Genomic DNA, 20,101 nt, shown 5'->3' with positions numbered 1-20,101 from the left:
TGAGAGCCATGTTTCTTGCATTCAGGATTTAAGCTCAGAGAATACAAGACTAGAGCTGCATTGTTGTTGAAGTATTAAGTGGAGAATGTGAACATAAAAAAAAAAAACCTTTTGAAAATCACTACTAATATTACTAATTCATGATTGTTTGGTACAAAATAGCCCTTCTTGAGCCTTCTCTTTTAAAATACAGTTTTCTGACTTTTCCCATCACTTTATTACCACCAATTGAAGGACAACCTAATTTAATAAGATTATAATTTGAAAACAATTGCCTCACTGTGGTATATCCCAAAGCAACCCTAAGCAATTTCCCCAGTACTGTAAAACAGTAATTAGATACAATGGCCAGTGCCTAACATATTCTAATATATTTAATTTAAATATGTATATAAAAAATGTTTAAACCATTAATATTCTCAAACGATGTACACCAGTCACAGTAACTCTGTTCAACCATGGTTCATTTTCAAAAGAGAGAACTCCACAATGCCTTGGTATAGGTCAGCACAGAATGATGTCCGTTAGCCATTTCAGAGCTACTAGGAATGAGGAAATGGGACCGAGTCATATCTCCAGTGGTTCAGATAGACCAGTATACTAGTAGATAGCGTTCAGACTTCAAAATGGAGCCCAAGTCATTGGAATTATTCCCATGAGTCTCTGTATTGAATATATGTATTATGGCTTTGCTGCTGTCCACAGTAGATGATAAGATATTCATTGAAGGAAGCTCCATGGCAGAGTAGAATCCTGGGTAGTGTTTCCCTAGGACATCTGTCTGCTGGGAGTATACTGTATTTAAACTGCCCAAACATCTTCACCAACCAAAAATATTAACAGTGCAGGACAGTGTAGGCCTAAATATGTTAGCCCTGTAATGCCTATTTTTGTATGAGGAAAAGCTATTTTATTTATTTACTGTGCTTTCAAGCATGTCCTGGAGTCAGTCTATTTCAGGGATTGCTGTATTGATACCTTTGCTAGACGGACACACTGTGTAAAGCTCATAATAAAAACTTATACTGATCCTAATTTGAAATCAGAAGTTAGCAAACTGACAGCCGTGGCATACACAGCAGTGTAGTGTTACATCAAGCAGTTTGGGTGAGTAGGTGTCACAAGTTTTTGATGTCCTTACTTCCCACCTGCTGGATTTTCCCTTGTAGAAAAAATCCTTTGTTTTACTGAGGAGATTATACCAGACCACAGCATTGCTAGCATAAGATTACATTCACTGCTGTACATACGCACATGGGGAAAATATTCTCATCTTACGCCTCAGGGTTTGTTACCTCCTCCTCCTCAGTAAAGCTTGTTGCTCCTCATTATTGTAATGTATAGATGTTAGCTGTGTTTCCATTTCAAAATTTGGCTGTGAGTTTGGGGGCAAACGCAGTAGTGCCTGGGCTGGCTTCTTAAGGGATATCTTTAAAGAATAAGTAGACAGACATCTGGGTGTCTTGGTTACAGCTCAGCCTTTACGATTAGAGTATTTGAAGTTGTTGCCCTTTTCTGTCTCCTATTTCCCATGGAAATGTTGCAGACGGCAAGGTCACTGGGACCTATTACCTGTTTAGTACAGTATGTCCAAATGGTTGTTCCAAGGACAGACACTCTAGCTGCACCAAAGGGTTAGATAATTACTAAATAATTGCATTGATTAAAGTTGGCAGGAGGGACCAGAGTTTGACATTTTCTCCATGTGGATGCTGCTGGGAGAAGGGCACCACCAGCAGTTTAAAGGAATGTTTGCCAGTCCTTTCATAATCCATTTTCCTTTGAGTATTATCACTGGTCATAATGGTTCTCTAGTTGCACAATACTGCATTGGGATATAATTATACTGCCAATGTATTACCCAGAATAAACCCTAGCAGAACCACAAGCAGACTATAATACAATCAACACGACTGATTTGGGACAGATGTTGTACACTGGTGCTGATATAATGCCACAATACGCCAGGAGATTATGTATAGATTCATACTATTGTCATGTTGAAACACAGTTACACTGGGATTATAGGGGAGTGCTTTGTGACTGTTATTGGAATGCAAACATTGCCTTTATACTGAAGACACTGTATTCGTCTTCTTCTTTTTGCTATACTCCATAGAGAAAATGACCATAATTTTTCTTCAGCTGTAGTGAAATTGCAATGAATGTGGAAAAAAAGCAAGTACAATGCAACCTTTAATAGTTTTTATTTCATTATTTTATGTGCAAAAAAAAAATGTTTATGATGTGTTTAATTGTTTTTATTAAAATATCGAAAGTTCTTGGGCCTGAAAATGAGAAATTGTCAATTAAGCCATTGGTCAAAGCTCTAGCTATTAATCAACATGTTGTTGTTGTTGTTATTGTATTTGTTGTGACTGACAAACCTGTGTCAGAAAACCAGCCTACTTCACTAGCCTCTCATGTGGTCTCAAGTTAGCACACATCATAAAACCACTACCCCATTCTGTACACCTGCAAATCTCTGAAAGCATCAGGACTGAATGGCAGGTGTTAAGGTTAGGATTGATATGTGCTTACAGAACTGTGAGAGGAAGTTGTCATAGTGGCTCACTGTAGCCAGTGTCATTTTCCCTCATTTGCAGTAACATTTCAAGCACCAAACATTGTTATTTATCTATTTATTTATTTTGAAAGAAACATAAAAATCAAAAAGGCTGCTGACACTGCATCAGCCACAGCCCTATGAAAAATGTAAATAGTCTTTTAACAGGATAAATGTATCAGCTGGTGGCTGCAGTGAAACGCCTGTTGCGAAAGAAATCCACTCCATTGTCATTGGAGAGTAATTTGGCTACAAAATAAACAGGCATAGGGGCTTCCAAGTGGCTCATCCTGTAAAGGCACTCCTTGTGGAGTGATGGATGCATCCTATAGCCTGGAATTTGCCAGATCGAGTCCAGGCTGTTCCATTGCCAACCTCAGACGGGAGTTCCTAGGGCACCAGCAACCCCTGGGCACCTGCAGGCTTGCCTGTAAGCTGCCCAGAACTGTGTTGTCCTCTGACACTGTAGCTCCAAGGTGGCAGCTTGGTGAATCTGCATTGTGAAAAGAAACAGTTGGCTGACAGCACATGCTCTCAGAGGACAGCATGCGTTCGTCTTCGCCGCTCCCAAGTCAGCGCAGGGGTGGTAGCTGTGAGCCAAGTTTAAATAATAATTGGATATTCCAAATTGGGAGAAATTAATACAAAATAATTGCTGACTACTAAATTTATAAAAAACATTAATAAATAAACATACATTTACTGAAGGTGGGGCTATTTTCTTTCCTTCATAAATATATCCCAACCCTTTAGGGACACCCTCCACAGCTATAAAGAAAATTAGAATTTGATTTAATTACATTGATGGCCTGTTGGTAATAGTAATAATGGAGCAATAAAACTACGTGACTTGAAGCTAAGGAAAAAGACAACATAACCAAATGACACAGACAATACGACAATTATTACAACACCGTGGCCATCCTACCACTAACTGTATTACATTTTAACGTTTATATCTTTCTTACTTTAAATAATAAATTCCTTATCAGGAAAGGGAACAATTTACTGTTATTTTTGTATTTTTTTGTGTGGGTGTGTGCACAGAGCTGTCCCCCTACCCCCCCCCCCCCCCCCCCCCCCCTGCATTTGGTTTTTCAGCTTGGCATGAATTTCAAACTTCGGAGGGGCGAATAAAAACAGAAAACAGCTTTTTAAAAACAATACTTGTTCCATTACCGTTGGAATTTTGCATATTGAGATGTCCCTCATAATAACGCTGTGAAAATGGAATCTCTGACTTGAATTTTGTAATATATAAAATGCTGCAACTTCCTGTTGCCAGTCACTTTCAGTCACAATGGGAGAAAGAGCAGAAGCTTTAGGCTAGCATCAGGCGCTCAGTTGACAGGTGCTTGCTATTGCAATCCGCCAAAAATCACAAATAACAAATCGATGAGGGAAACGGCTTCATTGCAGATTTTCCACCATGATCACCGAGGAATGGTCTTGTCTCTCCCTATAATGCTCTCATTGTAAACAATCGCCAGTTCACTGTGGTACAGCACGTCATGGTAAAGATTGCAAAGTAATAAAAAGAAATGCATGGCAGAGCACACACAGTAAAGAATAGAAGAGGGTAGTAAACTATGATAAAGCAAGACTGGAACTGCTTCTAACAAATGACTATACTGAGACAAAGCCACCTAGTTATTGCACAATATAAACACAGGTTTATACAGTAAAAGCACAGATAAGGAATGTGTAGAAGCATTTAGTTTATTGTTCTGTTTAGCTTTATACAGATTTCATTCAATTTATAAAATTAGACTTTGCACTTGCTTCAGAAGCATAACACCGTGTAACAATTTTTTATTTTTTTTTTTGTTCCTGGGTAGTAAGTGTTATTTCCTAATTGCTTATGCCTCAAAAGTATAGAAAATGGCTATTATTCCCCACAAACTTTGCTTTTGTGACCAGGACAGTGATATTTCAAAATATCACTATTTCCAATGGGAAAGTCAGAAAATACAGTATAATCGTAAATCTCGAAAAACGACTCACTTCTAAATCTTTTGTAGTCATTTTTGTATTACTTTAGTATAAATACATGTTAATTTGAATTCATAAGTTGTTTTTTTCTAACTTTATGTGAACGAAAAGACACACATTTGCCCGTTTTCCCATTGGAAATAGTGATATTTTGAAATATCACTGTCCTGGTCACAAAAGCAAAGTTTGTGGGGAATAATAGCCATTTTCTATACTTTTGAGGCATAAGCAATTAGGAAATAACACTTACTACCCAGGAACAAAAATTGTGTTACGTAGTGTAATCTGTATAGTAATGTAATGTATTAATGGCTAAGGAGAAAACACAATTAGCTAACAACTTTTCAATGTCCATATCAATTTTAATGAAAAATAGATGAGAATTTTGTAGGTTACAGCCATGTGGTATCTACATTTGGATGGTTCCAGAGATATGCATCCCTGTAGAGTTCAAAGGTAACACTAAAACTGGTAGACAAGTACGCACAAGTTTAAGCCTGAGGAATATATCAAGGCAATGTGTAACACTTCTGAATATTGTATTAAATTGTGTCGGCCCAGATCTCCAGGGTGCATCCAGGGCTCGTCCCCCAGCTCTGGCCAGGGAGATGGTGGAGTTGTAGGAGTCAGTCACATGGCACCTCTTTCTTTTAATGTGTCCTCTTAATAATTACATGCTTTTCCTATAAAACTCTCTTCTACATTTATATTTCATTACTAACAAACCCCTGAAACATGCTTTACAAACAGCTTGAGATATTTAGTTGACACTAAATTGTTTCATTGGCGCACAATGGCTGTGGCTTATCTTCTTCACAGATAGCCAGGGGTTACTGTGACAATCCCTTTACACTTATTAGAAAAAATACCAAAGTCCCGCTGTATAAAACTGAAGAAACCCTGTCAAACCCATTAACAGAACACAGAGACACCAGCAATGGCTCTGAAACAACTATTGCAGTGCTCCTGATATGGTAGCATGCTGGTACTTAAACCATTTTTATGCCATTTATTAATAATACTGTGACACTATTCTACTAATTGGCTCATACCATTGTACAATATGTAGTTTTTCACAGAACACAGTCAACCAAGGTAAGATTGGAAAAAACATGGTCAAATCCTAGAAAAAGCATTGTCCAAAATCACTGCAGGGATGTAGCAGGCTCTCTCACATGCATGTGCTCAGCATGTACTTGGTTCCCATCTGCTCATATTTGCACCAGAGAGTATTGGATTTTCAGGTTCATCTCCCTAGAGTATGATAAGGACAGTGACAATGAGTCAGGTCAGCTTCAAAGACTCTATTACAACTCTGGAACTGAAGGGAAACAAACAGTGCCCACAGGTAAGATCATTATTTCTTGTTTAGTCTTGCTTATATGTCTCACTCATGTTTCTCTCTCATTTTCACTTCCGCTATCCCTGTAACTTATACATATGACTTGTTTTCTGTTTGGTAAGCTTCTATATCGCTGCTTCAGCTGAGATTATTGCCATGCATTCTAACTATTCCAGTAAAAAGTGTCTCTAAATAGCTTCATTAAAGGCTTATTGTGGTGTGTTGCACAGGCTTCACTGCACAATGACTATTGTGCCGGTTTCTGGAGATGTGGGTGTTGGGAAAAGGCTGTAAATGCAATACCTCCATATCCACTTTCTTCTTCAGGAGTCCTCTGGTTGGTGAAGCTGTGCACCGCGTACATTTTCTTCTTGTCCTTGTCGGTGACTGAGTTTTCAGCATCTCCTCCGCTGTGATTGGTTGCTTCACTTCCTTCTTGGATGGGAGAACGGCCCTATCAGAGAGAGCAAGATATATGAGGGGTGCAGTAGGTGGTACTGAGTAAGACATGACTCACTTTTTAGGATGTGTGTCCTTAGAGGACATTTTGTGGAGTGCCTTTGCCTTGCCCTTCCAGTCTTTCTCCTATGCTTCTTTGTGATTTACCATGCTGACAGTGCTTCACCAGTCTTTCACAAGTTTTTTCTCCCAAACTTCAAACACGCAATCATATATTCTAATGGACAAACAAACAAAACAAGGAGACGCGCTTTCTGCTTATCTTCACCAGTAATGTTCACTGTGCTTTGCTACTAGTACTACTCTGTTCGTGGACAGGCAAGGCAAAGGCACTCCACAAAATGTCCTCTAAGGACACACATCCTAAAAAGTGAGAATGTAAAATTACTGCAGCCATTTTGTCCTCAGTATGAGGTTATGGTGGGGTGGTCACACTGGAGGTGACCTGAGTTTAAGGTTGTGGTGGTTGTGGTCATGCTAGAGGAAGTGACCAGAGTTTGAGGCTGTGGTGGGGGTGGTCAAGCTGGAGGAGGTGACCTGAGTTTGAGGGTGTGGTGGGGGTGGTCATGCTGGAGGAGGTGACCTGAGTTTGAGGGTGTGGTGGGGGTGGTCAGTCCCAGATAGAGAAGGCATTATTTGTTATTTTGGCTTATATTCTGCTAAAGTAAAAATTGCACTAGTTATGTCTCCAAAAGTTTTTTTTCCTCGCCTGAAGAAGTTCACACAACATACCCCTGCCTGCTTTCAGTCATGCCATGTCAGTGACATTGACACTGTGCTGTGCTGTTAGTGCAAAATATTTATTGTCAATAAAGCCATTTATACAGTATCTATGACTAGCCTACATAGTCCGGTGGCTGACTGAGAACATTTATTTAATATTGATTTCAGGGGAAATATAACTGAGCTGCAACGGACGATTTTCCATCCAACAAGCCTAAATTACTGTACCGAAAGGCATAGTAAGAATAATGAGAAAAATAATAAGACCACAATAAGTAGATACAGAGATTATCTTCAATTGCTTTCATGAAGCTCGACATTGTGGAAAACTGTAGCAAAGTGCCCCGCCCCGTGTGTGTTTTGTGTTGTATGTTGTGTGTTAATGTTGGTGTATAGTCATTGGTACACGGGATATAAACGTGTCTGTGTAACACAAGTGTTCAAAATGAATGTTTGTATTTAGGCACGAGGTTTGCACAGCACTTCACATGCAAGTAAAATGTAATAATATGTGAGCACAGGGAATTGCACCCTTTATTAATTCACGTGCAGTTGTACCACGACTCCAATTGAATGATTGATTAGCAATCGAGTCTCGGTACAGTGTATGTTTTCACTCACTCAGGGTTGTGTGTTCAGTGAGTGGAGAACGGGTGTGGAGAAGGAGAAAGAAAAACAATAACATAAATATATAACCGTTGTTTTGACTCACAGTGTTTGTCTGTTAGTGCACTGTTGGTTTAAGTGTTAGTCCATTTTGTTTGTCTATTTATTTTGACGTCAAGTGCCGTGTCCTGTTTTTTGTACTGTTTTATTTTATAATAATAAACCGCACAGCAACGCGTCCATTTATCATTTCATCTCGCAGTACTGTGTGTTTTTTCTGGTCTGACGTCCCCACTACAGCCATCTTTGTCACATGTGGTTCTAGAGTGGGATAACAGCGCCTCCAAAACTCAGCCACCAGCAGAGGGAGAATGCCTGCTGTCCCCACCTCCACCAGCAGAAGAAGAATGCCTGCTGATTTTGCCCCCAGAGTGAGAGTGAGAGCCGCACCTGTCTCCTGCAAGTGAGGGAGAGCCGCACCAGTCCCCTGCAAGTGAGGGAGAGCTGCACCAGTCCCCTGCAAGTGAGGGAAAGCCACACCAGTCCCCTGCAACAAGGGTAGACTACACGTCGCTCCCACCTCCGCCACCAGGAGACTACACGCCACTCCCACGTCCGCCACCAGGAGATACACGCTGCTCCCACCTTCGCCGCGTCCACCACCCGGAGCAGAGCAGCAGGAGCTGCCTCTGTCTCCGCCACCTCCACCAGCAGAGGGTGAATGCCTGCTGGGTCCCTTTCCACCAGCAGAGGATGAATGCCTGCTGGTATCACTTCCCCCACCATCACGAGACGAGGAGCTGGAGCTTCTTCTGCCTCCATCACCATCAGGGGGAGAGGAGCAGGAGCTGCCTCTCCCTTCACCAGAAGGACCAGGACTAGATATTGGCGGTCCTCAGCAGCCCATGCATAGGCTGCTGAGGGAAGCACTGGAAAGAACCGCCCGGCTGCAGTGGCTGAGAAGTGGGCTAAAACCCGCATCCCAGCTTGTCCTGACTCCCCACATATCTTCGCCCAAGGATGCCTTCCTGGCTTCGCCCAAAGATGCCTGCCAGTTGCTCTGCATCACCTGGGGCTGCCAGTTGCTCTGCATCGCCTGGGGCTGGCAGTTGCTCTGCATCACCTGGGGCTGCCAGTTGCTCGGCATCACCTGGGGCTGCTGGAACTGCTTCGTCAGGGGTCGCAGTCAGCTCTGCTTGGCCGCAGGGGTCAGTGTGACCGCAGCCCCACCAGAGGGAGCTGCTGGCTATGAAAAAGGAGGGAGAGGTCAGGAGACCACCTTTGCCCGCAGCAATTTTGCTGCAGGAGTTCTGGGGGCTGGAATCCCCCCAGAGGGAGCTGCTGGCTATGAAGGGGGGAGAGGTCAGGAGACCACCTTTCCCCCGCAGCAGTTTCGCTGCTGGAGATCTTGGGGGAGGTCTGGAGACCACCCCCACAGACAGCCGGGTGGCAGCCAGCATTGCCTTGGCCGGAGGAGCCGGTCTGGGTACAGCCAGCCTGGCCGCTACAGCTGTTGGGGTGGGAGGAGGACCTCCCATCGTGGCCACCACCTTTGGCCCGTTGCTGCCCCTATTCCTGGGCCAGGACTATAATCCAGGACTTTGGGACTGGGGGAAGTGGCCACTGAGGCCAGGTGTCCTGCGCACAAGGGGGGACATATGTAGCGGAGTTTCCCGCCCCTTTATGTTTGTAAGTGTTTTATGTTGTCTGTAGTGTGTTAGTGTTTTATGTATAAAATACACAGGATATAAATATGGGTTACAAGCACAAGTGTTTAAAATGTTTATTTGTATTTATGCACAAGGATTGCACAGCACTTCATGTGCAAGTAAAATATGTGAGCACAGGGAATTGCACCTTTTATTAATTCACATGCAGTTGTACTGAGAATCCAATTGAATGATTGATTAGCAATCGAGTCTCGGTACAGCTGCATGTTTTCATTCACTCGGGGTTGTGTGTTCCTGAGTGGAGAACAGGAGGGAGAAGGAGTTTTTTGGGATTTTGCGATAACAATTGCTACAGCGTGCTGGAAGTGCCAGCACGGTAGTTGTTTGTCTGTTTATCCACTGTCTTGTTTAGTGTTGTCCACTTTTGTTAACCTTTTTTATTTTTGGCCTCAAGTGCCGTGTCCTGTTTTGTTTAAACCTTTTTGTTTTGTTATTATTTGCAATAAAACTCGCCGCCATTCATCAGTGTTTGGAGTCTATTTCTGGTCTGACGTCACCCCTACAAAGCTATCCTATTCACAGGACGCCATGTGTCTTCTGGTTTCCATTCCAACTGAGCTCTTAGTTGCAGAGTTCAGGTTACTTATAAAATGTTATAGCTAACTTGAATTGGATTGATTATTAGTGCCAGTGACTGTATTGCTGTTTTGAAGATGTTTTAATGGTTTGCATATTGATTTATACCTTTAATACACATTTAGGATTAATGAAAAGCAGAGTCATACTGTGTCCTGCGATTACATAGTCTCTCCTGCTATACGTTGGTAATAAATCAGAAGTCAATACCAGTAGGGTGTCAAAAACAAACAACATTTATTGCCCCTCACGATTTTCATAGCAGTTGCTTCATCAAATGAGGTAATTAGCAGACCAGCTAAACTGTCCTGTCTCAGTTTGGGAGGCACGTAGACTGGGCTGATGCCACCACTCACTGACAGAATGGTGGGGAATTCATGAAAATGACAAGAGAACAAAAAACGTGGAAGCTATCACTTCATAAATCATTGAATTCTTCTGGTTTATTGCAAGTATATATTCTGCACATGCAAATCTGCATCAGCACTCCCCACATTTTCCTCTATTTTCCAACTGAGCGAAATTTTATTTTCCAGAGGCAATACTATTTCTCCCAGAGATGTATGATCAACATTCAAATCCTCTATTGGCCCCACAGGCTCTTCATAGAGAACCCCGGGGCATCTCTGCAAGCCTAATCCGCTGTGTCGAGTCGTGAATTGCTATACATGTTCTTTTACAAGTGCCATCAGCAAAAAAATGAAAATCCACACATCTCTGAATGCCTTCCACACCTCATGTTAATTTGCTCCCACACTGTTAAGGTCTGATAACTGAATTTTAGACAGTCTTTTTTTTATTTGTAATCCTGGTCAGCCAGTTTCTAAGCGCGTGGGGCGGCAGTATCGACAGTGGAGGCTGTGGTCTGGAACACTCTCTCTCTGTCAGACTGCTGCAGTCCTCCTGGAGAGAAGCCCATTGTCTTAGCAGCAACTAAAGCTTCTTAATAGGTTTTTATGACTGCTGACACCTGTCTCCTAACAAACAATACAGCTACCCCCACCTCCAACCCCTGAGGCTTTTTTGTCTGAGCAATGTGTATTTTTCATTTGTTGTGTAAGCCTGTGCAAAGCCTGTGCAAAGTTTGCCACTGACAGCACCGTAGTTTCTATTAGGGGTGTGCAAAAACTTGCTACGCTTACTCAGAATTGTCATTAATAAGTATTTATTGGGTATTCAATAAATCCATTTCGTAATGTGTTGATTTCCAAACAAGAAAAGCTGTCCTCCCTCATGTTTACACCTGAGTTCCAATCAATGGCAGTTAACTTTCACACTGAGTGTTTTAAAAGCCAGCTAGAAGAATATTTGTCTCTCGTGTGAGGTGCTGACATTTTTGCTGTTGTACCGACATACCAATGCCGTAAGCTGACAATGAAAACTGACTTGAATTCAGAGAGCAACTTCAGCATAAAAACATTAATCCAATAAGTGCATTTCAAAGTTCTTAATAAATCAATCTAACAAAATGGCCAGAAAAGGCATACTGGTTACTTCAGTGGACTACCAAAGCATGGGACTAGCGCACAGCTTAGCACATGCTGCAATCACAGTGGCCAACAATTATTGTAAAGTCAAACATTTTTTCTGACTATTCACCAGATTTTGTTTTTATTTTTGTTTTCTGTTCTCACTTCTGCAATTTAAACAATTTGCATCAAATAACAGACTAGGGGTGGTCAATAGAACCGCAAGGTCTCACACGAGTCCGGAACGCACATCAGCACTTGCAATAGAAGTGCTTTCTTTTGGCCGAGAGACAAACGTTGGGTTTTATTTCCAGGATTATTTTTATATAGTTTTATTTCAAACACTTTTAGCTTGGTATACAATGCCAGAAAATATTGGTTTCTCAGCTGAATAATATACCTTTTTTAATCTTACTGAACATCACACTATCATATAGCTAAAAATTTAAATTAAGAAATAATTTCAGTAAATCAATAAACCTAACCTTGGAAGACAGGGCTATTCACTTTGCTTGTCTGTTTCATTAAGGAATATTCTATTATGAGGAAGGCTTCTCTGAGTCACAAGCTTGTTTGATTATTTTACTGTAGTAATGGCTTTCTGCATGTGGTGTTAATAATATTATTATCTATAAGTTTGACATTATGTGTATGTGTGTGTCTTTTATAGTTAAGTTGTTTTTATTCATTATGTTTAAATTGCGTGTGAAGGTGCTTTTATAGTTGTATTAATGCAATATTGTCCACGTTTAGAATTCTCTCATTACACGTGGCTGACCCTGAGATGGGGGAGGTATTCTAATAGTCAAGATGGATGCACCCTGCTGAAGGTCAGAGAGCACTGCCTCCTTTCCCACAGAGGAAGTGTGTGGTAGGCTCACTGTGTGTAACAAGAGAATGACTACCTTGATTTTTGGAAAGAAACCAGACAGGCTGAAGAGGAGTCAACAATTGCTTACAAAGGTATAAATATCAAACAGTTTTGTCAGTCTTTTCATCTTTTTCGAATTGACTTCATGGATATCCATGCTTTCTGATACAAACGTTTGCACTGAGCTGCACTGAGGCCTTGTCCAAAGTCAGTTTGGAACTCGTGCTTATATGATTGTATTGGAGGTATACCTTTCTTGTATATAAAGTGTTTTTTAATCAAAAAACATCTGTCAGCTTAATTTTTTCACTACATTACAATTCCCATTAACCAGGAATTAGAGCTACAATCTAAAAGTTCCCTTCTTAAAACCTGTTTCATGGCATGCTTCCAATAATCTTGACACAATGGATGAATTTGTTTGAGAGGGCTGAATCCCCAATTCCTTCAAATTTGGTATGGTTCGGGCTCCATGTCTATGGTTTTGTGCCTGCATGTTTTTTCTTTTTCCTTAAGTATTTCTAACTATAAAATAAAACATTTCAAAGTGCATCTATAGCATCTTTATTCTGCCCATGCTAAATTAAATAAGTCAAGCCATTACAGTAAATGCAATGGCCCAGTGTTTCTACATGCGGCCTGAATGAACACCATATTTGGACTGGATAACTAGGGTACCCCTTAGTAGTGATTGTGTACATTTGGTTACATTACTTTTGCCATTGATGTACCCCATCGTGTCCCCTTTTGATACAATGGTATGAAATGCATTTCCCTTGTCTCTCATTAGATGGCAGCAACAAGCATTGTGTAATTCTGCAAATACAGTAGGTACATGAGCTTATACTTGAGAACATGCTGTTTTGAAATGGGCATTGCTTTTAACATAGAGAGTTGTGTTAGAAACACAGATACAAGAATTAAAGCTCTGTAGGTTAATTCCTAATAGATTTTTTTTCAAATTTTTTGTAAAATAGTCTCTTGTGTATAAGCGTATTCCCTCAGCACAAGTGCATGCACCTATTTGTATTCTATAGTAATGCTTTGCTTCCTAGGCTATGCACAAGCTGAGTTTGCTCAACGCATAAGGGTTAATTAGCAAACCGAAAACCTGTCACATACATATTTTAACTTTTATAAAACCTAAAACCAACAGTTCAAATCATTAGACACCAGACTGGCCTCCTATGGATATTTAATTGAACACACATTTTCTATCATAATCAGCTTAATTGGGTCATTTGACATGCTTCCCTGGCTCTCAATCATTAATATGAAGTGTCTTCATTCCCAGCTTGAAGAATGAAGACCTAATACATGCTCCGTGCTTCTCATCTCGAATGTGTTCTGCAGTGAAACAGGTAGAAATATACAGACAGACAGACAGACAGACAGACAAGGAGACAACCCTGAGGAATCAGATATACTGTAATACTGGCATGGGAATTGCTGCAGTATATTTTGACAGAAGATATCTAGGGCTATTTTTTCAAAGTGTTTACCCCAGTCTTGAATGATCTCTTATTTATCTGAAAGTTGAGAATTGAAGAGTAATGTACAAAACTGAAAAAATAACAATCTGAATGTGCTTAAGAGAGCTCCAGTTACATGATTTAGATGTTCAATACTGGTTTTCTAAAGTTAATCAACCAATAAGTTAATAAGAAAATATTGTCCTTAATATATAAAGTATAGGTTTCTATTTGATATCACTAAAACATGTACAGAAACAGATCATCCATATAAAGGTATGATCGCTACAAAAGAGTAATCTATTATTATTATTACATTAACAACAACAACAACAACAATAATAATAATAATAATAATAATAATAATAATAATAATAATAATAGAACCTGGAACTACTAGCAATATGAATATTAATACGTGATGGTGGTGGGGAAGTCCTCCTGCAGATATCTTTATATTACTGACCCTACCTAAAACTAGTCTACCTATTTTGGTTGAATATTACTTTTTTAAAGACAATAAATAAAAGATCCTGGTGTTTGAAACAGTGATTCCGAAAGAGACCTGGACACAGTGCTTTGGACTGTTATGCCTAGTTGACTTTCCAAGTCTTCTTTTTTTAAATATGTACAAAAACAAACAAAAGTTGAAGCTATTAAGAGTGGGAAAGTATCCCTTACTGCTCTTCTAAACAAACGCCATGTAGAATTGTCAATGCAGTGGTCGAAGAATAAAACATCAACTTGTGTGTGTTTTTTTTTCAAACAGTCCATCTTTCTCAATTTAAACTCAATTTAGCCCTGAAAACGAGTCCAGTGTGCACGACAGAAAGGAGTGTCTGTTCATTCAGCCTGCGTCCAGACATGATGGCTAGTGCTATAGGAGTGCTGTTTTCACACGGGTGGTGACATTCAGGCTACAAAATGCTTCAGTACCAATTGATATTAGCTCATTTTCTCATGACTGCTTAACTAAATTGTAGGTAATCAAATATCTGGTCTTCTTCTAAATGCTAAACTGACATGTGTAAACTTTTTACTTTAATTCATAATCTGTAGGTAAAAAATCATTAATAAAACAATACTTATTTTTAGGTCCAGGTTTTTAAGGTGTAGTTCCTTAGGGGAGGAAATTGGATATATAAAAAATAAAGGGTGACAGCTTTAAGAGTTCAATCAGTGTAATTCACCTCCTGTACATAAGACACTAAGCAAGAGTAGAGCTCCTCTGATTAAAATCTATGAAAACAGATTTCAAAGGCAAACTAATGTGTAAACAAAATGGTCAGTTCTCATATAATTTACAGAGTAGACCTGTTACTAAGCAGTGGTGTCTATTATGCCACCTGGTGGTCACTGGTAGAAACAATTTCCACACAGACAAGGACAAAAAAAAAACAAAAAAACAAGACTGGCAGAAACTTATAAAATATAACAACTTTAAAACTGGGAATGATCCCCATGGTATATACTGTAAATAACATATAGGATTTGCTGACAGTTGTACCTGGGTTTCACCAAGGAAATTATAATACATTCTCATCTTATTGTATTGTACGGGTTGGCACTAGTGCCAGAAGTTTAGCCCTCATACAAGAAACTACTTGGAAGTTAAATTTATGCTCCTAATTGTATCATAGATATTTCACAACAGTTTTAAAATGAACCAGGGTAATATACAGGTAGACTATCTATAGGCTCTTACATTTAATATTTACATTTTTATCTAATATGTATATTTACATGTACATTGGTTTCACTAGTCTTTTGTGAGCACTTTGACTGGGTAGCATTAACAATCTGTCACTATATTAGAACTTAAGGTTGAACTGTGTTGATTAAGACTTTTACTTTTACTGTCACTCGATTTTAGTCCTTTGCACTTTGGATGCCGATGTTTGTACCTCCAGTCTAGTGTAGTTCCAGAATAAAGCAACTCAGCTGTAAATCACAGGACAGCCTCTGTCCAATCAAAGCAGAATCACATGGGAGCTGCTGTCGGCATCTCGGTTGTCGAATAAGACCCAGTGATAAGAGTGATGGAGACAGCTACACGTTTTAAAGCTTATGTCTTAATGTATAATAGATTTCTCAGTGATTGTTTGTAACTGTACCCTGTCTGCTCTACATTGGTCCATCAATAAGACTGATGGAAGCAATCAAAATTGGACCCTGGGTTACCCTACCCACTACGTGAATCTTTTTGATACAGAAGACAATAACTTTTAAAAGAAGTTGCAATGATTAAAAATGTAAAGGTTTAAAGGTGTAAAGGGTAAACAAAATACAAATCTTAAACAGCATACAGTTTTAGATTTTACCAAAAACGAGTTTAATATACACTGTAAACCACTGTAATTGAATACAGTGGTGAAAAAGAATGTAACATTTGAAAGAAATAGAACAGTTTTTGATTGGGGAAAATGCAGAACCTAGTGAAGGTATGGGGAGTATTCCAGATGTACCCTGCATTAAAGCACATGAGGTTGCCATGCCCCTAGTGGAATGGGCACTGAGCTTTTCTGAAGGGGGCATGTTGACCAGCTCATAGGGAGTCCTGACCATGTCTGGTATCCATTTGGACAGCCGCTGCTTAGACAGGGCTTGACCATGGGACTTTGCGCCATAGCAGACAAAAAATTGTCTGGACTGCCTCCAACTTTTCGTTCTGTCGATGTAGCACACCAGGGCCCGAACTGGGCAGAGCATATGGAGCTGTCTCTCTCTGTCAGACGGGAAAGGAGGTGGTGGAAAGCCTCCAATTTGACATGGAGCAAATAGTTTTTGGCAAAAAGGCAGGATTGGTACGGAGCGTGACCTTTGCCCTGGCTTCTGTAAAAATAAAGCAGGTTTTCGTTATTGAGAATTCCTGCATTTCACTCACTCGCTTTGTGGAAGTGATAGCGAGCAAGAAAGATGCTTTGAGGAATAAAACTTTCAGCTCAGCTGAATACAGGGGATTAAATTAGATGTGGCCGAAACCACAAGCTCCTTTCTAAAATTGTAGGAAGTGAGCTCCTGGGGAGACCGAGTCAATTTTGGCATGGCAAGCCGAAATGGCTGCGGCAATTCTTTCAACATGGCCTCAGAGTCCAAGTACACTCTTAGATAGGAGGCTGTCTAGGAAGGCATGAGCTGGCTCTTCACATGGTTCACCATAAGGCCCAACCATTGAAGGTGGCCAGCGACCAGTTCCGTGTGGGGCTCTGCCTGTGCTGGAGACTGGGCACAAATAAGCCAGTCGTCCAGATAACTGAGATGATGCATTTGAGCCTTAATGGGGCCAGGATAGCTTGGGAGAGTCCAAATGGCAAGACACAGAACTTGTATGCTATTCCCTGAAAAGCAAACCTCAGGTACTTCCTGTGCGCTGGTTTTATGGGGGCGTGGAAATAGACGTCTTGTGAACCAGTCACCTGGCCTGATTGGCTGCAACAGTTGTTGCATCATCAAAATTTTGTACCTTCTTCGGCTCAGATACAGGTTGTCTGAAGTTAAGGCCACCATCCCGCTTGGGAACTAGGAAATACCTGAGTAGAACCCTTCTTCCAACTGCGAATAGCCCATTTTTGCAGCTACCTCTTGAGACACCACAGTGATGTCCTGTGTGTCTGTGACTGATGCTATAGTCAAGCCCCAAAAGGGAGGGGGATCATGCCTGAACTGCAGTGAATAGCTTGTTTGAATGGTAGTAATCACCCACCCAGTTGGCTCCCTGAGCAGGGGCCCTGGTCCTGTGTTAGGAAATTCCTAGGGCTGCTGCGTGTGGCTTAGCCTGTGACTTCTCTCTTTGAGCAGGGGGGCGGAACATATTAAAGCCGCCGTGGCGAGCAACTTCAGGCTGGTTCCAAACATCACCTTTGGCAGCGACTGCAGCCGGCTGTGCCGGTCTTTGAGGGTGCCAGTTTGCCATTGATTTATGTACTGGAGGTGGTTGCTTGGGAAGCAGGAGAACCAGCTCCTTAGTGGATTCCCGTGCACAGTGAGTACTGTGGCATCTCATCCACTGTGGGACCAAAAGTGTGCCCTGGAGTGGTTGGGGCATCCAACAGCGTTGCTTTGTCACTGTCAGACACGTGTGCTTGAGAAAGCCAAAGCTGCTTATGTGTAGTTACCAGTGCAGCCAGGTTTTTATCTATAGGCCTATCAGTTGAGCTTGGACACAAGGAGCAGGTTCTTGTTAACCAGGCGCAGATCATCCAGCTGTTGTGGTGAGGGCTTGTGGTGGTTCCTAGAAAGGGACTGCAGCAAATGAGACTAAGTAGGCTACCAGGATGTTGTTGTAGTTCCCTAGACATGCGGCGAACACACTGGCTGAATAAGCTCTCTTGAGAATCACCTCAGAAACCAAGCACTGCTTATTAGGGCAGGCAGTGTCCTTAAAAGGAGCGCTAAATTAGCTGCTCCGCATCATGCTCTCTATGTTGCAGTCTGCGCTCGCAGCCCCCTGGGGTCCCAATGGGATAGGTGGATGGGGAAGAGCCAAGAGCAGGAGTAAGCAGCGGGCGTTTGTTAAAAGAGGCACAAAACATGCAGAAGCTACGATTAACCAGTGCATCCTTGGTGTGCTTAGTGTCCTCAGTAGACAGATTGGCCTTGGCACTTGAGCACCGGTTGGTAGCCGACTGGAACTGGATCAGTACCTGGAAGGTACCAGGCTGGTTTGGTTTCCGGCTCGGTGACTGTAGCACAGGGTCGGTAATGTGTTGAAACCAGGTCAGAAACTAATCAGTTCGGTACCAGTTCGTTGACTTTAACGCCAGGTCAGTACAGGTACAGTCCGTGACGGCACTGGGAGAGTGCCAGGATCAGTGCAGTAACCTTGGTCCCGGTTCAGTACTGGCATGGTACCGGGCCAGATACGATACCGGACTGATGACCTCTGTAACTTTGCAGTCACCGCGGGTGGCAACGTACAGGGATATTCATCTGTAAAAGCCACTGTCAAAACCACTCAGTGCACACAATATGCGTAATTAGTGTTGGGTGCTGAGATCTGTGAGCAGAATCCTTTTGTGCCCTTGGGGGCGGGGCCACGAGTGCATCACAGGCTCGGTAAGCAGCTTTGGTATACAATATTCAGGATTTGGGTCTTTAGGAGGTAAATAGCCATACGGTAATGGTTACATTTCGTACTTGAAATGGAACTAATGGCTCTATTCAGAAATAATGCTTGGGTGTTAGTGCTGTATTGTATATGTTTCTTTCATAGCAATAAAACTCACTAATGATAAGCTATAAAAAAGCACTTAAAGAAACATGTATAATTGTAGTTATGATTATTTTTAAAATGTCAGTAATTGTACAAATGCCACAGTTGTTGATGAAACGTTGCTTCTATGCCGTCTCCGTTGGGTGAACAAAATATCTATATCTATCTATCTATCTATCTATCTATCTATATCTATATATCTATATCTATATATATCTATAAAGCTTTATTATGGTCTGCTTCCTAGTTTGGTGCGAACATGTTGGTGTGGAGATACTCTGTAAACATTGGACAGCTGCTAAAAATTAGTCCCGCCTGTCTCCACAGCTGATTGCTCATTTGAGCGGAGCGCTAGTTCTAGTAGGCTGAGGCTGCTGTCTTTTAGATTTGGTGTTTTGAGGTTTGGTTGCTCTGCAGCGTGGTTGCATTCATTCACTGATTCAAAGAGAGAGGTAAGGACACAAGGAGACGAATGGAGATAACGGGATTTCATCTCAGTGGGGCTGATGGACACTGGAGTCATTTTTAAACAGCCGTTTTTCACTGAATAGTCCCTGAATGAATGGACGCACTAGACTATTTCAAAAACGACGATGGAGAGACTGGACGTATCATCACTGCATTAGCTTCAGTGCAAGGTTTACATGCCCAGCAGAGCACAGGGTGCTACAGCCTGTGTTATATTTATTTTAAATTTGCACTTGCACTTTCAATGCTTTGGAAATATGTTTCAGCAACGATATCGTACTGTATGCCATCCGTTGAGTGCATTTAAAAAACAGACTATTACAACATCAGAAACTACAACTACAAGTGCAATTGGAAAATAAAAAATAACAGCACAGCAAGTGGAAGGCACACTCCTCGGCACTCAGCATTATCTCGTGCATTTTTTATTTATTTTTTGTCGCGTGGATGGCATGGGATTTGGTGAAACTATCGGATGTCCAGTCTTTGAAAACTACTGGTGCGGCGCATACTGTGTGCATCGTCTGTTCTAGCTAAGCCAACAAAACAAGCCACGCATCCTCAGTCTTATGAGAGCATCGTGATGTCAGTTAATAATATATTATCATGCCGGTG

The sequence above is a fragment of the Polyodon spathula genome, chromosome 17 (assembly GCF_017654505.1).
Source record: "Polyodon spathula isolate WHYD16114869_AA chromosome 17, ASM1765450v1, whole genome shotgun sequence".
NCBI classification, from domain to species: Eukaryota; Metazoa; Chordata; class Actinopteri; order Acipenseriformes; family Polyodontidae; genus Polyodon; species Polyodon spathula.
This window is presented reverse-complemented; position numbering follows the sequence as displayed.